The sequence below is a fragment of the Ranitomeya variabilis genome, chromosome 8 (assembly GCF_051348905.1).
Source record: "Ranitomeya variabilis isolate aRanVar5 chromosome 8, aRanVar5.hap1, whole genome shotgun sequence".
NCBI lineage: Eukaryota > Metazoa > Chordata > Amphibia > Anura > Dendrobatidae > Ranitomeya > Ranitomeya variabilis.
Genome location: NC_135239.1, coordinates 46,347,579 through 46,368,239, shown reverse-complemented (window position 1 = coordinate 46,368,239; position 20,661 = coordinate 46,347,579).

Genomic DNA, 20,661 nt, shown 5'->3' with positions numbered 1-20,661 from the left:
ATGCTGGGGATTGAGGACTTCCTCCTGCCTGGGCTGTGGTGCGCCTGCGCACTTAAAACGCCGGTTTATGGGCACCACTATAAAAACGCCATGTTTCTGTCAAACTCCTTCAATCCCTCTTTGAGAAAGCAACGCGAAACGTGCGTTAGGGGGTATTCAGAGTCCCAGGCAACAATTATTTTCACCATGGGTAAGGAACTTTGTATTACATCTGTATTATAACTGCACCATAATTGGCTTTTTTTATGTATATGGTGGATATATGTCCAATTGGACACTAGTACAGCATAATTAATTATTTATACCATATTTTTATGTGCCAGTATGGGTGCTTACTCATGTTTATATTCATACCATGATGTTCTTTACCTTTTTTTGCCTGTGACTCGGATGTTTTTGCACTAGGGTCGCCTTTCTTCTTTGATTGTACTTTTTGTAATTTTTGGACTACTTAATGTCTTTTTTACAAGTTATGGCAATATTCATTTTAAATTTCGTATAGAACTCCTTTGTTTGTTTGGTATTGATTCTCCGGAGTATACGTTACTGTCCTCTTATACATACATGGGTAGAGGTGACTATCTGTCTACACCTGCACACTTTGTGTGTGGGATCCGTGTTGTTTCTGTGGGTGTGTTTTCATTGCTAATTTATTCTGTGTTTTTCACAGCAGCTGACTCCAGACAGATGGACTTTAGAGCCAGAGACTCTTCATGGCTCAGTCAAATTAATGAAGTATTTAAGGATGACCCCAGTTTGATTTTATTTGTAATTACAGAGAAAATCAAGAATTGATTCAAAAATTAAAATTACTCTTGCACAGGCGAATGAGGACATGGTGGAATAAGGGTTTCCTGGAAAAGTATGTCTCTAAGGGGTTAATACCTAGAGGCCTGCGTGTGCAGGTGTTTCCCTCTTTTGAAACTGATTTGCCATGGTTTAAAAATGGATGGGAAGAACTAGCCGGTAATTGTTCCAAGGGCTTCATGGAGCTACTCATTAAATTTAATGAGTTCACGCTCAGTGAGCTGGAAAAAGAAATTGATAGTATCCAGACAATTTTAAAAAAAGATCTAACAACCGAAGCGATTAAAAAGGTGAATGAGGACTTGGAAAAAGATTTTCTTAAATGGGAAGATGATATTAAAACTACCAAGGCCAAAAAATTTCAAAGAGATGTGCTTGATTTTCAAAATAATCAAGTCTATAGGTGGAGACATAATAACAGGAGAAGAGGCCGCTCTGTATCCAGAGTCCGCAATGAATCTTATTCATCAGTAACATCGGGGGAGGAACCTGATGGGGATATTCCTCAAGCGGCTAGTTCTAGTCATATTAGACAAACTAGATCAAGCTATAGACAAGTGGAACAAGGAAAGGGTAAATCTTCCACCAAACGGAAAATATCTCCACTGCACCAATCTGATGACAAGAAAAAGAAACCTGGAACGTTGGAGGTAATTAATTTATCCCACCATAGATTGACTGAAGCCCAAAGGGAAGTGTTATCTCTCGGTCTTACATTTGTGCCTAATAATCCATTTAATTATTTTTCAGCTGTGAAAGATGTACACCTCTTTTCCCGTAAACTCATTCTAAAAAAGTTACATAGCAAAAAGGAAAATGAGGAACATGGATTGACATCTGAAATCGATAAAGAGACTTTGGCCGTCCTGGAGGATTTATTAAAAGAACAAGAACCTGATTCCAAAGGTACGTTCCCTAGATCTATCCTACCCAAATCGACCACGTTCCCTCCTTTGTCCTTATGCCCTCAGGTAGAGATCTTTACCAGGTTAGTATTGGAAGATTTCAAAAAAATCCCAGAGTTTGTCACAAAAGACAATGTGACAAGGTCTCAACGACGAGCCTTGCAAGAACTTGGTAATCTCGATGACATTGTCATTAAAGCGGCGGACAAGGGAGGGAACGTTGTCATTTGGCCCACGGTCAAATATGAAAAAGAGGCGTTGAGACAGCTGAATTGTAGGGACACCTACATTCGGCTGTCTCATAGCCCTATGGATACATACAAACGTGAGTTGGATGGAATTTTACGGAACGCATTGGATCAGGGAACCATCAATAAAAAGGTGTTTGATGGTTTGACGGTGGAATTTCCTAAAACACCTACACTGTACCTATTACCTAAGGTACATAAAGACATGATAAATCCTCCCGGGAGACCTATAGTCTCTGGGATCGGTGGTCTGTGTGATCCAATTTGTAGGTACATTGATTTTTATTTAAAATCTATGGTGGAGATATTGCCTTCTTACGTTCGGGATACCACCGATATGTTAACCAAAATAGAGGGGATGGTTTTGGAGCAGGACATGTGGCTAGTAACAGCTGATGTCGAGTCATTGTACACTTGTATTGCACACGATGATGGGATTGAGGCAGTCCGCTTCTTCCTGAGGAACAGCAACTGGGATGGCCAGATTGGTGATCTTGTTGTGACCTTGTTGAGGTTTGTTTTGACCCACAATGTATTCCTGTTTAAAGATAGGCATTACCTTCAAAAACGCGGGACTGCCATGGGGGCAGCTTGTGCCCCCGCCTATGCCAACCTGTTCCTTGGTCTATGGGAGAGATCCATATACCATCAGGATGGGGTCTCTGCCGTGGACCGGGTGCAGTGTTGGCATAGGTATATTGATGACATCTTCTTTATATGGCAGGGTAGTGAGCGCGGTATCATGGAATTTGTGGGTCAACTCAACTGCAATCCTCATAACATCAGGCTGACATACAAGGCACATAAACAGAGAATTTACTTTTTGGATATTTGTATTGAGGTGGATGAGATGGGGACGTTGCATACAGATATATTCAGGAAGGCTACTTCAGTCAATTCCCTGTTGCATGCGTCCTCATCCCATACCACACATACCATCAAAGCCATCCCGGTTGATCAGTTCCTCAGGACGAAGCGGATCTGCTCCACTGAACAAAAATTCGAGGTTCAGTCTGACGATCTTAAAGTAGATTCAAAGCTCGTGGCTACAGCAATTGCTGTATAAAACAAGGGTATATTAGAGCCAAGAAAACGGAGAGACACCAGCTACTTTATAAAAAGGAGAAGAGAGTTACATCTGAGAATAATGTTAGATTTATTTCTACATATAACTGCCAGTGGAAACGTATGCAGGATATAGTCAACAAACACTGGTCAGTTCTTCTCACTGACTGTCTTGACATCTAATATCCCTCAGAGACCTAGTTTTACAGCAAAACGGGGCAAAAGTATTAGAGACCTATTAGTAAAAAGCCACTATGTGGCAAAAACAATTAATCCCCTAAATCCAACTAACAGAGGTCCCACGTGGGGGTGTTATCCCTGCGGCGATTGCTTGGCCTGTAAAGAAAAGAACCTTGTCAGGGGTACTCATTTCACGTCATCGTGTGGAAGGAAGAAGTTTCAGACTCGACATCACATACGCTGTACTAGTACTTTTGTTGTATATCTGGCCACATGTCCTTGCTCCAAAATATATGTTGGGCTCACGTCACGTCAGCTGCGTGTACGTGTGAGAGAGCACGTAAGGGATATCGTGAATGCACGTAAAGCTGAAGACGTTGGTGCCTTAAAAACCATCCCGAAGCATTTTTATATGTTTCACGGATGTGATCCCACTGGTCTACGGATCATTGGGATCGATCAGGTTCATGGTGGCAGTAGAGGTGGAAACATAAAACGCTTACTTGCGCAGGTTGAATGCAAGTGGATAGTGACCTTGGATTCCATGTCCCCTGCAGGACTAAATGAGACAATTAGTTTTGTCCCTTTTCTATGAGGGACCTTGTTCCCCCGTGTCCTTGTCTGTTGAAGACTTGAATTAATCTGTTATTACATTTTAATATTGCTATTTTATTTATTTTTTTCTGTGTATTCTCATTATTTTTTTCATCTTCTACATCCCTAGAATTAATCGTTTCTCAGAACGTGGTTGTGTGGCCATTAGCCAGCGGTACATAAAGAATATTGAAGTAGGATAAGAGCATCAATAAAACCGCATCAGTAACTATCACTGGAAGATCGTTCAAGAATTGGATAATGTTTATTTTTATTTTCACTTTCATTATTATATATGTATGCTGGTTTCATTTGTAAACAGTGTTGTATTGCACCTTTTTAATACATATTTATTAATTATATGAATAATAGCTATATGCACTTTTTAGCACATTATATTTATTATATTATTGTACTGTAATATGCACTGATGCGGCGGTAATGTGTGTTTTTGTCTGTTTCTTTTTCTTTTTCTGATCCCCTTTTGCCTTTTAGTATGATACTTGGGGTTATATAGTGGCGATTGCGATGTGTACATATTTGTGAGCTGCTTTTATTTATTTATTTAGTTTATTTCTTTGGGTTTACATATTCTACCAGCGTCTTGCATGCACTTATTATTGCGGTTTCACACTTACATATCGCGGATGTCACTTCGTACCGCTGTAGCGAGTTCTTCATTCATCTTGAGCCCGATTGCTGGTGTGCGCACACGCTCCACGCTTGGTAGGGAGTCCCTGCATCTCCGGCTTCTGTGATCTGAGAGCGCATGTCTGTGACGTCAGCAGGGGATTTCCCCTTGACGTGCGCTCCCATTGAATGCTGGGGATTGAGGACTTCCTCCTGCCTGGGCTGTGGTGCGCCTGCGCACTTAAAACGCCGGTTTATGGGCACCACTATAAAAATGCCATGTTTCTGTCAAACTCCTTCATTCCCTCTTTGAGAAAGCAACGCGAAACGCGCGTTAGGGGGTATTCAGAGTCCCAGGCAACAATTATTTTCACCATGGGTAAGGAACTTTGTATTACATCTGTATTATAACTGCACCATAATTGGCTTTTTTATGTATATGGTGGATATATGTCCACTTGGACACTAGTACAGCATAATTAATTATTTATACCATACTTTTATGTGCCAGTATGGGTGCTTACTCATGTTTATATTCATACCATGGTGTTCTTTACCTTTTTTTGCCTGTGACTCGGATGTTTTTGCACTAGGGTCTCCTTTCTTCTTTGATTGTACTTTTTGTAATTTTTGGACTACTTAATGTCTTTTTTACAAGTTATGGTAATAAAATATTCATTTTAAATTTCGTATAGAACTCCTTTGTTTGTTTGGTAAAGTTCCTTAAGGGGTCTACTTTCCAAAATGGTGTCACGTGGTGGGTTTCAATGTTTAGGCACATCAGGGGCTCTCCAAACGCAACATGGTGTCCCATCTCAATTCCAGTCAATTTTGCATTGAAAAGTCAAATGGCGCTCCTTTCCTTCCGAGCTCCTGCCATGCGCCCAAACAGTGGTTTACCCCCACATATGGAGTATCGTCGTACTCAGGACAAATTGCACAACAATATTTGTTGTCTAATTTCTTCTCTTACCCTTGGAAAAATAAAAAATTGGGGGCGAAAAGATTATTTTTGTGAAAAAATATGATTTTTTATTTTTACAGCTCTGCATTATAAACTTCTGTGAAGCACTTGGTGGGTCAAAGGGCTCATTACACATCTAGATAAGTTCCTTAGGGGGTCTACTTTCCAAAATGTTGTCACTTGTGGGGGGTTTCAATGTTTAGGCACATCAGGGGCTCTCCAAACCCAACATGGCGTCCCATCTCAATTCCAGTCAATTTTGCATTGAAAAGTCAAATGGCGCTCCTTTCCTTCCGAGCTCTGCCATGCGCCCAAACAGTAGTTTACCCCCACATATGGGTTATCGTCGTACTCAGGACAAATTGCACAACAACTTTTGTGGTCTAATTTTTTCTCTTACCCTTGGGAAAATAAAAAATTGGGGGCGAAAAATAATTTTTGTGAAAAAATATAATTTTTTATTTTTACGGCTCTGCATTATAAACTTCTGTGAAGCACTTGTTGGGTCAAAGTGCTCACCAGTCACCACCATCTAGATAAGTTCCTTAAGGGGTCTACTTTCCAAAATGGTGTCACTTGTGGGGGGTTTCAATGTTTAGGCACATCAGGGGCTCTCCAAACGCAACATGGCGTCCCATCTCAATTCCAGTCAATTTTGCATTGAAAAGTCAAATGGCACTCTGTTGTGAACTCTGTTTTCAGGCTCCCTCTTGTGGTCACAGGTGGTATTGTGTGAATTTTGTTTTGGGCTCCCCCTGGTGACTTTATTTGTTATCCTGCGGGTCTGTGGCTGGGTCAGCTGCCTCGTTATTCTCTTGGGAGTTTCCTATTTAGCTCTGTTTCACTTCTACTTGTTGCCGGCTGTCAATGTATTCAGTGCTATTCTGATTACTCCTGATTATCTTCTGTTTTAGTCTCTTCAGGAGAAGCTAAGTTCTGTTTAATTATTTTTTGCTCATCAGTCTGCAATATGATTTCTGTGTATGATGAGTTTAGTCCAGCTTGCTAATATGTGATTTCTTGCTGCTGGTAAGCTCTGGGGTACAGAGTTGCTTCCCCCGCACCGTTAGTTGGTGCGGGGGCTCGAGCAATCTCTGCGTGGATAGCGCTTTGCCAACCGCCGCCGCTGTGTGGGTCCCCGACTTTGCGTTGGGGACTTGGTGTGGTTGTCTTCTCACTTTGTTCCTATGAAGGTCTCCTCTCCTAAGTTCAAGCCTCGGTTTATCGGTCCTTATAAGATTTTGGAAGTCCTTAACCCTGTGTCATTTCGTTTGGACCTCCCAGCATCGTTTGCTATTCATAATGTGTTCCATCGGTCGTTGTTGTGGAGGTATGTGGTGCATGTGGTTCCTCCGGTTGAGCCTCCTGCCCCTGTGCTGGTTGAGGGAGAATTGGAATACGTGGTGGAGAAGATCTTGGATTCTCGTATTTCTAGACAGAGGCTTCAGTATTTGGTTAAGTGGAAGGGCTATGGTCAGGAGGATAATTACTGGGTTGTCGCCTCTGATGTTCATGCGGCCGATTTGGTTCGTGCCTTCCATGTGGCTCACCCTGATCGCCATGGGGGTTTTGATGAGGGTTCGGTGACCCCTCCTCAAGGGGGGGGTACTGTTGTGAACTCTGTTTTCAGGCTCCTTCTTGTGGTCACAGGTGGTATTGTGTGACTTTTGTTTTGGGCTCCCCCTGGTGGCTTTGTTTGTTATCCTGCGGGTCTGTGGCTGGATCAGCTGCCTCGTTATTCTCTTGGGAGTTTCCTATTTAGCTCTGTTTCACTTCTACTTGTTGCCGGCTGTCAATGTATTCAGTGCTATTCTGATTACTCCTGATTATCTTCGGTTTCAGTCTCTTCAGGAGAAGCTAAGTTCTGTTTAATTATTTTTTGCTCATCAGTCTGCAATATGATTTCTGTGTATGATGAGTTTAGTCCAGCTTGCTAATATGTGATTTCTTGCTGCTGGTAAGCTCTGGGGTACAGAGTTGCTTCCCCCGCACCGTTAGTTGGTGCGGGGGCTCGAGCAATCTCTGCGTGGATATTTTGAATAGGCTTTTTAATTGACCGCACAGTTCCCTTTCTATTTTCTGCTGTCTAGTGTTAGCGGGCCTCATTTGCTGAATCTAATTTCATCTCTGCGTTTGTGCTTTCCCCTTAACTCACCGTTAATATTTGTGGGGGGCTATTCTATATCTTTGGGGTCATTTCACTGAGGCAAGTGAGGACTTTCGTTCCCTCTAGGAATAGTCAGTTTCTCAGGCCGTGAAGAGACGTCTAGGATTTTCAGGTAACGTTCCACGGCTACCTATAGTTGTGTGCGGATAGGATCAGGTTGCGGTCAATTCAGTTACCACTTCCCCAGAGTTTGTAGTCTGTTTAGTTACTTAGCTAGTCCGACTTGCGATCCTTGCCACTAGGATCATAACAGCACTCCTTTCCTTCCGAGCTCTGCCATGCGCCCAAACAGTGGTTTACCCCCACATATGGGGTATCAGCGTACTCAGGACAAATTGTACAACAACTTTTGGGGTCCATTTTCTCCTGTTACCCTTGATAAAATAAAACAAATTGGAGCTGAAATAAATTTTGCGTGAAAAAAGTTAAATGTTCATTTTTATTTAAACATTCCAAAAATTCCTGTGAAACACCTGAAGGGTCAATAAACTTCTTGAATGTAGTTTTCAGCACCTTGAGGGGTGCAGTTTTTAGAATGGTGTCACACTTGGGTATTTTCTATCATATAGACCCCTCAAAATGACTTAAAATGAGATGTGGTCCCTAAAAAAAATGGTGTTGTAAAAATAAGAAATTTCTGGTCAACTTTTAACCCTTATAACTCCCTAACAAAAAAAAAATTAGTTCCAAAATTGTGCTGATGTAAAGTAGACATGTGGGAAATGTTACTTATTAAGTATTTTGCGTGACATATCTCTGTGATTTAAGGGCATAAAAATTCAAAGCTGGAAAATTGCTAAATTTTTAAAATTTTCGCCAAATTTCCATTTTTTTCCCAAATAAACGAAAGTTATATCGAATAAATTTTACCTATATCATGAAGTACAATATGTCACGAGAAAACATTGTCAGAATCGCCAAGATCCGTTGAAGCGTTCCAGAGTTATAACCTCATAAAGGGACAGTGGTCAGAATTGTAAAAATTGGCCTGGTCATTAACGTTTAAACCACCCTTGGGGCTTAAGGGGTTAAAACCATTGCTCATACATGTAAAAATCTAAATACAAAAACACATTAAAAAGAGTAATTAAGCAATTGAATAACTTTTGCAAGCTGGGGGAGTGCTAGAACCTACGGTGTTAAAACATTTATTCTTTGTCAGGACCCTGCTACTGATGTTTTGAACCATTGAGCTGTGGGTGGATTTGATTAAATTGTTTTGTTTGGTGATAGTTTCACAAGAGTCTGTGAAATCAAAGAGATAACAGTGGAAAACAAAAAAACACAAAAAAATAAAAAAACACACACAAAAAAAAACACTCCAAATAAAAATCCCTGAGATTTTTTTCCTTTTCTCTTTCCCTTTCTTTTCTAATAAGTAAATAAATAAATAAATAGAAACAATTGTTATAACGTGCAGAGCAATAATGAGCTTCTACAGGGGAACAGAGCAGAATCCATAGAAATATCCAAATCAATTAAACAAATCAGTTGTTTCGTTGAGTCCATGGGGATTTATAATGTTCAGCTTGTGAATCCAGAAGATCTCTTTTCTGTTGAGAGTCTGGACTCGATTAGGATTATCAAGGGGGACATGGTCAATAGGGATCACTCTGAAGGAGATCCTTTTGTTGTGATGTATTGCATAATGAATGGAAAGGCCATGCTGTAAAAATCCTTCTTTTATATTATACCTGTGCGAGTTCATTTTCATTCTTTTATGCAGCTGTTGCGTTGTCCTACCCACATATAATTTCTTACATTCACGTATAATGACATAGATGACAAAACTGGATTGAAAAATATGTAGAATATTTTTCTATCTACAGGCTAACACGGTACCAAGATATATTTCTTTCCTGTATCAAAACTGGATTGGCAAGTCAAATGGTATTTGATTTGAAACTCATCTGAATTTCCACTGTCTGATGAAAAAGTTTTTGCATCATGAATGATGCTGGAACAGCATAGGCATCTTGGGGTGCCACATCTATAGGAGCCTTGTCTGGGCTTTTTTGTAGAGGGATTGAGATCCTCTTTTATCTTTAGCCGGCTGGGGGCCAACATGTTTTTCAATGTTGGGGCCCTTCGAAACGTTATCAGGGGATTGCTGGGAAGAAGCTTCCCCAATATGGGATCATTAAGAAGTATGCCCCAATGTTTTTCGAGAACCAGACGAATTCTCTTGTTCTGGGCTGAAAAAGTAGTAATAAAATTGAAGCTGAACTTAGTATCAGATGCAGATTTTTTTTGTTTTCATATTGTTAGAGATTAAGTCTATCTGTTCTATTTTTTTGCTTTCAGAGAAGGCTCTATGGATCAATTTTTTTGGGTAGCTTCTTTCAAGGAATCTATGTGATAAAACTTTTGAATGGTTAATGAAATCTATGTCCATACTGCAGTTCCTGTTGATTCTTTTGTATTGGTTGAGTGGAATTTTTCTCAACCATTTGGTGTAGTGTCCATTTTGATAGTGTACATAGCTGTTCGCATCCACAGGTTTGAAGTAGGTTCTTGTATGAATTTTTATATTGTCATGAAAAAAAGTGAGGTCAAGAAAGTCAACTGTGTCAGGGTTTAAGACGGGGGTGAAACCCAAACCCCAGGTGTTATCTTCAATGCTCCTGAGGAATGACCCCACATCATCGTTTGAATTATCATAAATAAAGAATAAATCATCTATGTAACGTTTGTAAATGATGATGTTGGGTGCATGTATACTGCTATATATGAAGAAGGACTCGAAGATGGCCATAAACAAATTTGCATAAGTTGGTTCCACCTTCGAGCCCATTGCGGTCCCAAGTATCTGATGGTATAGGGTATCTTGAAAGGTAAAGAAATTATTATGGAGTATGAACTGCATGCTTTCATATAAAAAATCTTTTTGTCTAGGTGTCAACCATGGATCAATGTCTATGAAGGTTTTAAAACACACCAGTCCCAAATCATGTGGGATGCTGGAGTAGAGAGCGGATACATCCATGGAAAAAAAAACAAAAGTGTTCTTCCATGGGATGTCCTTCGTAAGTCGGATTAGCTGACTGGAGTCCCTCAAGTAACTGTGTGGTTGGTCCACATGTGTGTGTGCAGCGCCCCAGAGTCCTGGTCGTTGCAGTGACGTTGCTTCTCCGCCAGGGGGAGTGAGGGTACGTCTGATTGCACTAAAAGAGTTGACCTCACCAGGTATCACGCACACACTACACTTCACACTCCGGCCACCAGGGGGAGCGGTTCTATCTATTAGGCCACTCCTCACACTCTGGTAAAACTGGGGGTTGGATAGGAAGTCTGTCAGAAAGCAGCCTGGGAGAGTTCCAGGGAGGACCTGTCAGGTGTGGGATCCTGACAGCGGCCTAGCTCAGATAGATCATTACGAAGCTGCGCCTGCCCAGCATAGCGACAGTCTCTTAAGAAAGGACAAGAAGTGAAGTATATTGTGGAGAAGTGAGAAACGAGATCACAGCACAAAGGAGAAAGTACCAGGAGGAGTCGTACCATAAGATCGGTAACATCCTTCTGAGGCGCGTAGCCGGTGGCCGGATCACCGAGGGAGTAATAGGCTCTATGCACTACTTCAATTCATGGCAGGGCAGTGAATTCCAGGTTTGCTGCCCAACCTTTACACCTAACGAAGACAACGGAGGCAATTGTGGGAGAGGGGCGTCTCTAGGGTCCATATAAAATAGCTCCAGGCCTACCCCGTCATACGGGTCGTCCTATCCATATCATCTGGGGGACGGAGAGAGAACAGAAAGATACACGACAGTTGTGAGGACTTTCCCGGGGTGCTCAGCAGGGCAGTACTACAACACACAGGCGCTGGTAGGAAGGCTTCTGATTTCCACCTGCAAAGGGAACTCTGGATGTGCCTTCGGACCGGCCGGTCTCGGACAGCCCTGTTAGCAGTGCTCTGCACTGCGGATTGCTGAAGTCTACAGTAAAAGGTAAAGAGTCTGCAACCTTGTGTCCTCGTCATTCATCGCGACCTGTCGAACATTCATCACCTTTTCATTGGGCGCCCCTTAGCAGAGTCACGGACCGGGTCGGGCCACCGTGACATCCCAAGAACAGAGATGCAGAGACCCGGTGCTGAGTACCCCGCGGCCCTGCGTTTGGGGGCTGCTGCATGTGCATCACTACATCCACATAATTTGCAAGATTTGATGTCAGGGACCCTATTCCTGAAATTATGGGTCTCCCAGGGGGCCTTTTAGCATCCTTGTGGATTTTCAGAAGGTGATAGAAAAAGGCAATCGGGGAATTGACAACTGTTAAAAATTTTTTCTCTGATTTATTCAGAATGTTCTATCAGCTTTTGATAGCAAAGCGTTATAAGCAATAACTGCATTATTATATTAAGTGTTGTCAACCTTATTGTAAGTCTTTTGGTCAGATAATAGTCTAAATGCTTCTGCTAGATAATCCCCCCGATCCTGTACCACTATTCCTCCCCCCTTGTCTGCCATGCGGATGACAAGGTCTGGATTGCTTTTTAAGGATTTTAATGCCTCTTTTGGGGTGAGATTGGATTCCCCCTTGCTATGTGTCAAAATGATTTTGTCCAGGTCATTTGAAACAAGATCAGAGAAAGTTTTCAGATGGTGGCCTTGACTTTGGATGGGGTAAAAATTAGACGTTCCTTTTAATCCTGTATGATAAATAGGATCTTCTGTTATTTTGGTGCTCTGGATAGGGTTTTCTTTGGAGAAATGTCGCTTAAGTGTTAGCTTTCTTATAAAGAACTGAAAGTCCATGAATAGATCTATCTGTATATATATATATATATGTGTGTGTGTGTGACAAACATTGCTCACACAGCCGTCTTCATCACTGCTTCAGTTCTCCTCTCCAGACACTGTAATGACATTGCTACGATTTATAGTTTTGAATGACACTATTCATTTTCCCAAATTATGCATTTAAAAACGTCTAAAAAGGAATAGTATGGTGAACAAGAACAGAATTCCATTATGGTTTTGAGGGGTTTTGTTTTTACAGCGTTCAATGTGTTGTAAAAATAACCCGGTATCATGATTCTCAAAATCAGTGCAATCACAGCCATAACAGACTTATTGAGTTTTTATATTTTATTCGTTAAAAACATATTAAAAAAATTGTGTCGCCATGCTCTGAGACCTGTAACATTTGTACCCTTCCATTAATAAATGTGTACAAGGACTCATTTTTTGCACTTTAAATTGATGTTTGTATTGATATCATTTTGGGGTGCAAACAACATTTTGATTGCTTTTAACTTCAGTTTTGTTGGTAATTGTGACAGACAAAAAAAACACCAATTCTTGTAATTTTTTTCCATTTTGATTTTCAACCTATGGAATAAATATATTTCCTTGTCATCCTACTTCAGCAGCACCAATGGAACAAAGGACAGGTGATAGCAATTAGTTTAAATTGTCTTCCATCTATATATACCTGCTAGTTCCTCTCATTCCCTTGGGTTTTTTTCTTCTTTCTTCCTGAAAGGACACGTAGTAATGTTGGGAAATATCTTTTTTCATTTTATTTTATATGGATACTTCCTTTGGGGCGCTCCTGTCTGTGTGGGTCCACATGGATGGGAGAGCTGATCATTGTCTATATTATTTATATACGTATAACTAGCTGAAGAGTCCGGCGTAGTAACTAACTGCAGTCCCGCTCTCTCCCTCCACAGCCCCGCTCTCCACTTGCCATCCCGCTCTCTCCCTCTGAAGCCCAGCTCTCCACCCGCCATCCCGCATTCTCCCTCCGCAGCCCCTGTCTCCACTGGCCATCCGGCTCTCTCCCTCAGCAGCCCTGCTTTCGCTCCACAGCTCAGCTCTCCATACATCGTCACGCTCTCTCCTTCCGGGGCTTCAATCTCCAATTGCCGTCCCGCATTTTACCTCCACAGCCCCGCTCTCTCCCTCAGCAGCTCCTGTCTCCACTGGCTGTCTCGCTCTCTCCCTCCACAGCCCCGCTCTCCACTGGCCGTCCTGCTCTCTCACTCTGCAGCCTCTGACTCCACTGGCCATCCCACTGTCTCCCTCAGCAGCCCAGCTCTCCACCCGCATCTCGTTCTCTCCTTCAGCAGCTCCTGTCTCCACTGGCTGTCCTGCTCTCTCTCTCCACAGCCCCGCTCTCCACTGGCCATCCTGCTCTCTCTCTCTGCAGCACCTGTCTCCACTGGCCATCCCACTGTCTCCCTCAGCAGCCCAGCTCTCCACCCGTGTCCCGCTCTCTCCCTTAACAGCCCCGATCTCCACCCACCATCACGCTCTCTCCTTCCGCAGCCCCGCTCCCCACCCACCGTCCCGCTTTCTCCCTCTGCAGCCTCGCTCTCTATGCGCCATTCCTTTCTATCCATCTGTGTCCCCCTCTCCCTCCACAGCCCCACTCTCTCCCTCCACAGCCCTGTTCTCCATGTACCATCCCTCTCTATCCCTCCACAGCACCGCTCTCCATCCATGTCCCGCTCTTTCCCTTGCAGTTCCACTCTCCACTCGTGTCCCACACTTTCCCTCTGAACCCCCGCTCTCTCCATCCGCCAGTAGGCAGGGCTATGTGGAGTGGGCATGGCTTGATACATACACACATACATACATAGACTCAGCTTTATATATATATATAGATTACATCTATAATAACTGTATTTAGCATATATCCATATACACTCACCGGCCACTTTATTAGGTACACCATGCTAGTAACGGGTTGGACCCCCTTTTGCCTTCAGAACTGCCTCAATTCTTCGTGGCATAGATTCAACAAGGTGCTGGAAGCATTCCTCAGAGATTTTGGTCCATATTGACATGATGGCATCACACAGTTGCCGCAGATTTGTCGGCTGCACATCCCAAAGATGCTCCATACAAGGCAGGATGGATCCATGCTTTCATGTTGTTTACGCCAAATTCTGACCCTACCATCCGAATGTCGCAGCAGAAATCGAGACTCATCAGACCAAGCAACGTTTTTCCAATCTTCTACTGTCCAATTTCGATGAGCTTGTACAAATTGTAGCCTCAGTTTCCTGTTCTTAGCTGAAAGGAGTGGTACCCGGTGTGGTCTTCTGCTGCTGTAGCCCATCTGCCTCAAAGTTCGACGCACTGTGCGTTCAGAGATGCTCTTAGGCCTACCTTGGTTGTAACGGGTGGCGATTTGAGTCACTGTTGCCTTTCTATCAGCTCGAACCAGTCTGCCCATTCTCCTCTGACCTCTGGCATCAACAAGGCATTTCCGCCCACAGAACTGCTGCTCACTGGATTTTTTTTCTTTTTCGGACCATTCTCTGTAAACCCTAGAGATGATTGTGCGTGAAAATCCCAGTAGATCAGCAGTTTCTGAAATACTCAGACCAGCCCTTCTGGCACCAACAACCATGCCACGTTCAAAGGCACTCAAATCACCTTTCTTCCCCATACTGATGCTCGGTTTGAACTGCAGGAGATTGTCTTGACCATGTCTACATGCCTAAATGCACTGAGTTGCCGCCATGTGATTGGCTGATTAGAAATTAAGTGTTAACAAGAAGTTGGACAGGTGTACCTAATAAAGTGGCCGGTGAGTGTACATTACACACATATACACCCGTGAACCACTTATATAATACAAATACAGGCCATTATGTGCAGACATACATCCATAGTACCTGTATTCAGGACACACATTTATAAAATATATCATACCAAGTTTATAAAATACACGCATCTATAATACCTGTCACATACAGGAATATACAATACACACACACACATATACCTGTCACACTTACAGTTAGGTCCATATATATTTGGACAGAGACAACATTTTTCTAATTTTGGTTATGGACATTACCACAATGAATTTTAAACAAAACAATTCAGATGTAGTTGAAGTTCAGACTTTCAGCTTTCATTTGAGGGTATCCACATTAAAATTGGATGAAGGGTTAAGGAGTTTCAGCTACTTAACATGTGCCACCCTGTTTTTAAAGGGACCAAAAGTAATTGGACAATTGACTCCAAGGCTATTTCATGGACAGGTGTGGGCAATCCCTTCGTTATGTCATTCTTAATTAAGCAGATAAAAGGCCTGGAGGTGATTTGAGGTGTGGTGCTTGCATTTGGAAGGTTTTGCTGTGAAGTAAACAAGCGGTCAAAGGAGCTCTCCATGCAGGTGAAGCAAACCATCCTTAAGCTGCGAAAACAGAAAAAACCCATCCGAGAAATTGCTACAATATTAGGAGTGGCAAAATCTACAGTTTGGTACATCCTGAGAAAGAAAGAAAGCACTGGTGAACTCAACAATGCAAAAAGACCTGGGCGCCCACGGAAGACAACAGTGGTGGATGATCGCAGAATAATCTCCATGGTGAAGAGAAACCCCTTCACAACAGCCAACCAAGTGAAGAACACTCTCCAGGAGGTAGGCGCATCAATATCCAAATCTACCATAAAGAGAAGACTGCATGAAAGTAAATACAGAGGGTTCACTGCACGGTGCAAGCCACTCATAAGCATCAAGAATAAAAAGGCTAGACTGGACTTTGCTAAAAAACATCTAAAAAAGCCAGCACAGTTCTGGAATAACATTCTTTGGACAGATGAAACAAAGATCAACCTCTACCAGAATGATGGCAAGAGAAAAGTATGGCGAAGGCGTGGTACAGCTCATGATCCAAAGCATACCACATCATCTGTAAAACATGGTGGAGGCAGTGTGATGGCTTGGGCATGCATGGCTGCCAGTGGCACTGGGTCACTAGTGTTTATTGATGATGTGACACAGGACAGAAGCAGCCGAATGAATTCTGAGGTATTCAGAGACATACTGTGTGCTCAGATCCAGCCAAATGCAGCCAAACTGATTGGTCGTCGTTTCATACTACAGATGGACAATGACCCAAAACATAAAGCCAAAGCAACCCAGGAGTTAATTAAAGCAAAGAAGTGGAATATTCTTGAATGGCCAAGTCAGTCACCTGATCTCAACCCAATTGAGCATGCATTTCACTTGTTAAAGACTAAACTTCAGACAGAAAGGCCCACAAACAAACAGCAACTGAAAACCACCGCAGTGAAGGCCTGGCAGAGCATCAAAAAGGAGGAAACACAGCGTCTGGTGATGTCCATGAGTTCAAGACTTCAGGCAGTCATTGCCAACAAAGGGTTTTCAACCAAGTATTAAAAATGAACATTTCATTTAAAATTATTGAATCTGTCCAATTACTTTTGGTCCCTTTAAAAACAGGGTGGCACATGTTAAGTAGCTGAAACTCCTTAACCCTTCATCCAATTTTAATGTGGATACCCTCAAATGAAAGCTGAAAGTCTGAACTTCAACTGCATCTGAATTGTTTTGGTTAAAATTCATTGTGGTAATGTCTATAACCAAAATTAGAAAAATGTTGTCTCTGTCCAAATATATATGGACCTAACTGTATATAATACATTCCACACACACTATGTATAAACAATGCACACAACTATTTTACACGCGCTATTACACATATACCCAGTTAATACATTACACACCTATATAATACTTACATATGCAATACAAATCTGCTATACACATTATGCAAATATAACACAACTGCCACCGCTGCTCATCACACACGGAGCACGGACAGAGCCAGAGCGCGCACCCCTCACCTGCGCGCCCCCATCATTTACCTCAATGAAAAGAAATCAGAGGGGGAGTAATGACAGTACTATGTGATGGAAGGCAGTGTGTGAGGAGAGCATGGCATAATGAATGGAGGGAGGACAGAGTCTTGCACAATGGAGTGCACAACCAGCGCTCAGCCCCAGCTCCTCACCGTACCTCTCATGGGTCTGCCTCACTGTTTGGTTTGTTTGGGGTTTTTTTTTCCTCCGCCCGCCGAGGCCACCCCGCCATTGGACAATGAGAAGATCTCTAGCCAAGCAGCTGTGAAGTGCGTACCTGTGAGGTCGCTCTCAGCTTCAGGCGCGCTGACAACTCGCCTCCCTAGCGCTCCTAACTGCAGAGAGGGTATACCAAACCCGCTATGCAGAGTGGACGGGGCCATGTGGAGTGGGCATGCAGTGTGCGTGGCTGGATACATATACACACACATACATACACTCAGCTTTATATATATAGAAGTATCTATAGCTCAAGACCTGGTTTCTTGTAGCTGTGACATCTGCAAGGAGAGGTAGTGGGATCCAGGCTCTGGCTTCTAGTGAGCCTTATCTTATATTTCTACAGGATCAAGCCCTGTTAAGAACACTATTTTCTCTTATCCTTAAAGTACCTTTCTTCTCTAGTTTAAACTGTTATGACCAGGGATGGCGCAGTGTGAAAAAAAAACACTTAAAAGAGGGATAGTGGATAAATTCCCAATTGCTGGGGGTCCGAGGGCTAAAACCCCTACCGATCCCAAGAGGTCAATTATGCACAGGTCAATTGATTTTTTTGGTGTTACATACAAAATAAAAATGGCGGCACTGCTCCAGCAATGTCAGCGCTGCTGTTACTGAAGGATGATGTGTCACTGTAGTGTTATGTTCTACTGTAGCCATTGAGCTGCCACTCGTCAGCTGCAGCTTATACTCGCTCATCAGAGTGGACGTTCACTTTGATGGATTATTGATGAGCCGCAGCCAATATATGACACAACAAATCACGTCACTCAGTGGAACCAGTGGTGCCGACATTGTTGGAATGGCTCCATTATAGGAAATGAGCATGCACTATTTATATATTATATAGGGTCCTGAATTAATTAAGCAGCGGTTATCCAGTCTTTTTTTTTATAGAGATCCATTGGAACTGTAGCAAGTTCTCAGAATTGCAATTTAATCTTAAATTCTACATTAGACAGTAAAATTCTCTTTATGGATACCAAAAAGGGTTTGCTCAACAGAAGCAATACAGTCTATAGTCAAAAAATCAATGGGCGACCTAGTGGAGGCTCCCATAAATAATACATCCTAGGACAGACTGCCAGGACAGGGGTATATATTAAGAACAATTTATTTTATTAAACATATATAGTATACAAAGTAGGGACAAAGTGCAAACAGCAATGTAAGTGGATAAAGAGCAGCTAAAAAGATTCTGGCACCAACACAGTGACAAAAATCGGTGTCCGAAAAGAAAAAATAAATATGTACACGTCTCAAAAGACACGACCGCACACACCAAATAAGAGAGGCTGACTACTCGTGTTATATTCAATTAATGGGAGGTCAAATATAGTACTAGATGACTAATTTCTGATCTAGAAAAAAATTCTAATGTTTAAATCTCCCACTAATCCACAGTCCGGCCAAAAATAGGCTACAAGTTGCCAGCTATGTCACTCAAATTAACCTGTTAATACTATTGGCACACATGACTACAAAACAGGTGCTGATCTCAGTGGCTAACAACAGTGAAACCGCTCAATCTCCAATATCGAGTGCGGTAGCATGATATGCTTCAAAGGTGAGCCATTATATCTGTCAATAGTGCCAAATGCTGATCATAATCAGATAGCGATGTTGCATTTACCTTGTGACATGATCCTCTTGGTGTGCAGCCGCGTCTGTGAGACACGCTATGCCTCGACGCGCGTTTCACCGCCCACGGCTTCGTCAGGAGGCGTGGTTAAAAGGTAAGGGTCACGGCCATAAGTACTAGCAACTTGGGGTCAATCAGCGAATCGACGCGCTGCTGACCGCGATGCCCCGCCTACCAGAGGGGGAGCCCGTCGCGCGATGCGGACGATGGGAAGGAGGACTTCCGTCATCACCTCCCATCACCACGGCAACGCGCCGGACTCTCTCAAATGAAGGGCGGGTGCAGGGCGTGGGCACAGCACGTCTGCGCCTTAATAGATACAAGTGTACAGCATTTGAACTGCCGGAATTAGAAATAAGTAAGAGCAACAAATACCATATTGCAATTCTAATAAAGGCCAATCAGATAAAGCGCAGCGAATAAATAGTTACTACCCAAATATGTGCAGACTTTGTCACATCCTCAAGAGACACGGTGGATTGTGACACTTAACACGCTAGCACCTAATGGCCTCAATGAGGCCATCAGCTTTAAGCCTTTGCGCTATTTTATGGGGTCATGGTTCTTTGTTCGTTTTTATTTGTCCTTGTCTTTAATTTTATATTTTTGATTTTTCAGATATCCTTTTGTTATTCTATTAATATACTGTTTTCTTGGGGGTCTATCGCGATCGTTGGATGAATCTAAGGAAATAATCGAATACCCAAGTGGATTGGACGAACTGTACCATCTATCAATCAGCATGGACTAATGTCGTCATATATATACATGACTTTGATATTTTGTTATATTCTATATATGTTTAGACAATTTTTAGGTGTGCACCCATATTATTATCTTTTGAATATGGTTGCCATTGGTTATATAGTATCTCTGCCATACCATTGTATGACAGAGAGGATTTCGGTATAGATCTTTAAATGTAGAATAAATAGGTATACTTGCTTTAATTGTATAGCGGTTTGATCTACAGATCTGTTAGTTAGTTAGTTATATTTATACTTACATCTATATTGATTCTGTTGTATAAACTATCCAGTTGAGGATGTGACAAAGTCTGCACATATTTGGGTAGTAACTATTTATTCGCTGCGCTTTATCTGATTGGTCTTTATTAGAATTGCAATATGGTATTTGTTGCTCTTACTTATTTCTAATTCCGGCAGTTCAAATGCTGTACACTTGTATCTATTAAGGCGCAGCCGTGCTGTGCCCGCGCGCTGCACCCGCCCTTCATTTGAGGGAGTCCGGCGCGTTGCCGTGGTGATGGGAGGTAATGACGGAAGTCCTCCTTCCCATCGTCCGCATCGCGCGACAGGCTCCCCCTCTGGTGGGCGGGGCATCACGGTCAGCAGCGCGTTGATTCGCTGATTGGCCCCAAGTTGCTAGTACTTATGGCCGTGACCCTTACCTTTTAACCACGCCTCCTGACGAAGCCGTGGGCGGTGAAACGCGCGTCGAGGCATAGCGTGTCTCACAGACACGGCTGCACACCGAGAGGATCATGTCACAAGGTAAATGCAACATCGCTATCTGATTATGATCAGCATTTGGCACTATTGACAGATATAATGGCTCACCTTTGAAGCATATCATGCTACCGCACTC